Source organism: Peromyscus eremicus, unplaced genomic scaffold (genome assembly GCF_949786415.1).
Source record: "Peromyscus eremicus unplaced genomic scaffold, PerEre_H2_v1 PerEre#2#chr23_unloc_1, whole genome shotgun sequence".
In the NCBI taxonomy this organism is placed as follows: domain Eukaryota; kingdom Metazoa; phylum Chordata; class Mammalia; order Rodentia; family Cricetidae; genus Peromyscus; species Peromyscus eremicus.
In genome coordinates, this window is record NW_026734287.1 from 1,053,923 (window position 1) to 1,059,434 (window position 5,512).

Below are 5,512 nucleotides of genomic sequence, written 5' to 3' on the forward strand. Positions count from 1 at the left end.
ATATGCTGTTTGTAATCGCGGCTGGCAGTGTCTCTCTGACTCAGCCTTCCACTTCCCAGCTTTATTCTCCTCCTTGTCCCGCCTACATTTCCTGCCTAGCCAATGGCCAATCAGTGTTTTATTTATTGACTAATTAGCAACACATTTGCCATACAGAACATCCCACAGCACTTCCCCCTTTTTTTTTTTTCAAAAAGGAAGGTTTTAAACTTAACAAAGTAAAATTACATATAATTTGGGAATTTGGGCGTAGCTTCTCTTACTACTTCCTGCTGGAGGGGGGTGCTGTATCTTATGGGGAAACAAATAAAATTTTAGGATTATGGAGTAGTCCATGAGGGTGTATCATCTGAGCCAGTCGCCTTGAAACCATTCTGGATGTTGGATCATCTGGGCCATGGTGTGATCAGAGACCTTTCAGGGGGTCTTGGCTGGTCAAACCTGATGTATCTTAATCTTGAACAAATCCAGAGCCTCTGGCTTTCTGTGGGAACAAAAGCAGAGTCTCCTTTCCAAAGTAACATATCCTTACATCCAAATTTTGAAGTCAAGATATCTTTAAAATATGCATATTGGTTTAACTCAGCTTCCTTTACAATCAAACATCTCTCTGAAGTTAAGAATCCCAAAGACAACACAATCCAGATTCTCTGTGTAATATTCATCTTTACGTGGCTTATTTTTATACTACCTTTACTGTTTCTTTAAAGACTATTTTTTAAAACTATATATTTGTTTCTATAACTCTATATATCACCTTTTTTGTCTCTTTCAAGCCTACGTATCTTTTACACACATTGTAAACTATTACATCTGAATCTGTCTTATTGTGAATCTATTGCTTTAAACTGCAGCAGCTGTGGCTGCTGGCTCTGCCCACCTCAGCTTCCCAACATGGAGGTGGTTTACCACCAGCTCTGGGAGCTATCGTGGGTCTATGCTTTTATCCAAGCAGCGTGTAGCCCAGAAACCTCTTTTTTTTTCTTTGTACTAGCAAAGTCTAAATCCATCATGCAGCTTAATGTGCCACTTGCAGAGGCCTCATTCCCACCAAACTGCAGGTTGAGCACGCACGTTAGGAACCTGCCGGTAGCTCAAACCGGCAGCTGCTGCTCATTTGAGAGAGACAATTAGGAACTGTTTTTAGCTCCGTTTTAGAATCTTTTTTCTCAGTTTTTAGGTGGAAACTCTTGCCACCACGTTGGACGCCATTTGTAGCTAGAGTTTTCCTGCCTGGCCCACAGTCAGGACAAATCTCTATCACCTGCCAGTCCCACAGCCTCAGACCCGACCAAGTAAACACAGAGACTTATATTGGTTACAAACTGTATGGCCGTGGCAAGCTTCTTGCTAACTATTCTTACAGCTTAAATTAATCCATTTTTATAAATCTATACCTTGCCACATGGCTCGTGGATTACCGGCATCTTCATATGCTGTTTGTAATCGCGGCTGGCAGTGTCTCTCTGACTCAGCCTTCCACTTCCCAGCTTTGTTCTCCTCCTTGTCCCACCTACACTTCCTGCCTAGCCAATGGCCAATCAGTGTTTTATTTATTGACTAATTAGCAACACATTTGCCATACAGAACATCCCACAGCTTGAGCCGAGTCAAGCCTTGGCTTTACGGGTATGGGCCCTATTCGGCAGGGCAGGCCTGAGTTGTTTGTAGCAGTTGCAAGTAGCTCCAGCTGTGGGTCAGTCAGGCCTGGGCCCGAGCTAGGCAGCCGGGCCGCCCAGGCCGGAAACCGGACCTGCCGCCAAGCCAAGCCAAGCGGTTTTTAATGGATTCTTGTCACGTTGGGCGCCAAATGTAGATGTAACCAACCTTCTTATTAAATAAGAAACACAGAACCAATGCAAAGAAGAAAGCCAAGAGGTCAGAGCTAAGAGCTAAAACCTTACCCTTCCTCCTGCAGTGGTCCTACCTCTGCGAACTCCCTACCCCTGTGTTAATGTCTTTATATAGTGTTCCTGTTCTGCCTTCTCATTGGTTGTAAACCCAACCACATGACCGCCTCGTCACGGCCTGTCTGTATAGGCCTCCAGGTTTTCCTTGCTTGGTATTGAGATTAAAGGCATGTGTGTCCAATAATGGCTGTATCCCTGAACACACAGAGACTTACCCAGCTCTGCATACCAAGTGCTGGGATTACAAGTATACGCCACCAATGCCCTGCTTTCCTATGGCTTGCTAATAGCTCTGACCCCCGGGCAACTTTATTTATTAACATACAAATAACATTTTAATACAAATAAAATATCACCATAACTGTGCGCTATTATTCTGGCATAGTAAACAAACAGAACCAGTAAGATTATATGAGAGGTAGGAATAAGCTGTTTAAGTCAACAAACACCTATGTTTATTTCTCCTATAAAGAATAACAAAGTAAAAGAAAAGTCTGTTCTAGGAACTATTTTTCTTGAACTGTCTGAGACTAAATTGCCAAACTGATAGGTATAAGCTCTTACATTCCTACAAACTAGTGGTATTAATTACTTATCTTGTAACTGCAACAAAAATGCCTGACCAAAAAAAAAAAAAAAAAAAAAAAAAAAAGTTTCACAAGCACATGAAAGCAGGTTGGAGTCTTTAAAGCAAGGTCCTGTCTATTAGTTACTTTTCTGTTGCTGTGATAAACACCATGGCCAAGGAAACTTATAAAAGAAAGAGTTTGTTTAGGTTCATGGTACCAGATGGATTAGAGCCCATCATAGCAGGGAAGCATGGTAGCAAACAGTAGGAGCAGGAAGCTGAGAGCTGACATCTTCAAAAGTAAGCATGAAGCTCAAAGAGGGAACTGAAAATGATATGAAGCTTATTTTCTTAAAGTCCACCTCTGGTGACTGCAGCTGAAGCTTTCCTGGTCCCACCTGGTTCCCATGGTCCCGCAGTCCTGCAGCTGCTCAGACCCAAATAAACACACAGAGGCTTAATATTAATTAAAACACCTTGGCCATTAGCTCGGGCTAACTACTGACTATCTCTTACACAAACTCAGCCCATTTCTGTTAATCTATATGTCATTACATTTTCCGTGGCTTTACCTGTGTGCCATTACATGCTGCTCCCTGGACGGCAGGCTGGCATCTCCTCCTCAGTTCTGTTTTTCCTTCCCAGAATTCTCATTGTCTGCTTATTCTGCCTATACTTCCCGTGTGGCTACTGACCAAACTGCATTTTATTTATCAACCAATGAGAGCAGCATATTCACAGCATAAAAAACATCCCAGAGCAAGTGACACACTTCCTCCAGTAAGGATGCATCACCTACTGCTCCTCAAACATCACCAACACCTGGCAAACACATGTTCAAAAGCCCAATATTATGAGGAATCATTCCCATTCAACCCATTACAGGCTGATATGAGGACTCTGGTGTAGATGGGGTCTTGAGATGACTCACAGGAGCATAAGTGTGAGGAAAAACTGGACAGGGAAAGAGGGAAAGGATGATAAAGATGTGAAGCTCTACCCCTCCCTCATAATCTACAGGGAGTTAATGATAGCTCAGGGAGATACATTTTCTTCAGTGATGTAGCCCACTGGTAAGTGGTCCATGTTGCTGTAAATGACCCCTTATCTTTATTACCCATAAACAACATTAATTAACTCATACACCCAAAAAGACAGGACAGTAGAAAGGGGAGCTGGTTGGGAAGAGAGAAGGGATCAGTACGATGGAAATAAATAAAGTCAAAATATATTAAACATGTGCATAATATGCCATAATGAAACTCATTTTTATATACAATTAGTATAAGCTAATAAAATGCATAAATAAACTGAACAACAAAATAATTAAACAATAAAAATAATAGATTTTGACTGAGTTTATCAACCCATCCTGTTGTGTATTTTTTTTTCTGAACTGAAAATTTCATCCAGGGAGAAACTCATTAAGATTCAGAAGTAAATGAGGCTTATCAGACTCAATAAGTAAATAAAACTCACAAGTCTCTAAAATTTCCTGAAACTTAGAAAAGTCATAGGCTCCCAACTCCCAGGTTGTGTAAGTAGTAGGATTATAAGGAATTATAAGGGAACTTCGGGGCTGTAGCTTTCTTGTATCAGAGATACAGCAGTCTTCAACCAAGACTCAGTGATGGAGCTGTTTTTTAATTGCCTTTGTGTATGTAAGCAAGCCCTCATTCATGCTCTTGTAAGTATCCCTAGAAATTCACTGGTTCACTAAGCTAGACTGGAGTGGAATCATTCCTTTGGTCTCTCTTTGGTGCCATATCTGGAGTAGATAGTTATTCCTTCAAAACTCTCTAGGAAAAATCAACACCATTGACTTCTCAGTTTAGAAATTAATTGTAATATGCTGCAAATAAAAATATTTGGTAAAAATTTAGTCATTAGTTTACAACCTACAGCTCTAGAAGATCTAGCTAACAAGGAGGACCCAAAGAGGGACAAATGGATCACCCTGGGAAGAGGAAATAGATGATATCTCCATGAGTAAACTGGGAATGAGGGGTGGGCAATGGAGGGTAGGGGACGGGGGATGAGAACATAAGGAAACAGGACGGTTGAGCTGGAACAGAGATGGAGTGGCAGAGCAATAAAAGAGATACCATGATATAGGGAGACATCATGGGGATAGGGAGAAACCAGGTGCTAGGGAAGTTCCCAGGAATCCATAAGGATGACTCCACCTTAGACTACTAACAATAGTGGAGAGGGTGCCTGAACTGGCTTACCCTAGTAATCAGATCTGTGAATATCCTAACTGTCATCATAGAGCCTTTCTCCAGTAACTGATGGAAACAGATGCAGAGATCCACAGCCAAACACCAGGCTGAGCTCCAAGAGTCCAGTCAAAAAGAGAGAGGAAGGAGTCTATGAGCAAGGGGCATCAAGATCATGATGGGGAACATACAGAGACAACCAAACCAAACTAGTGGGAACTCATGAAATTAGATCACCACCTGTGGAGCCTGCATGGGACTGGACTAGGCCCTCTGCATAACTGAGACAGTTGTGTAGCACAATCTGCTTAAGGGGCCCCTTGGCAGTAGGATCAGAATCCATTCCTGGTGCATGAGCAGGCCTTTTGGAGCCCACTTATATGATGGTTCACGTCTCACAGTCCTGAGGCAGGGAGAGGGGCTTGGACCTGCCTCTACTAAATGTACCTCCCCATGGGAGGCCTTACCTTCTTGTAAGAGGGAATGGGGGTAGACTGGGAGGGGGAGGCTGAAAGTGCAAGAGGAGGGAAGAGGGGCATCTTTGGTATATAAAATGAATAAAAAAATTCTTAATAAAAATTAGCTTTAAGCATCACTATAAAAATTCTCATTTTCAGTAGTAGTTGTTGTTAAAACTAGTAACTGGTGTTTATTTTATCATCAGAAATCAGGGGATTTGGTAGTGACAATGAAGTAGAAATAGAGTCCCACAAGAACCAGGGAGTTGAACATATCTATCTTAGATTGGTGTCATTATATCCTTATGTTCCATGACAAGCTCAATGAACACCCAGAATCCTGCATGAGTGCACAAG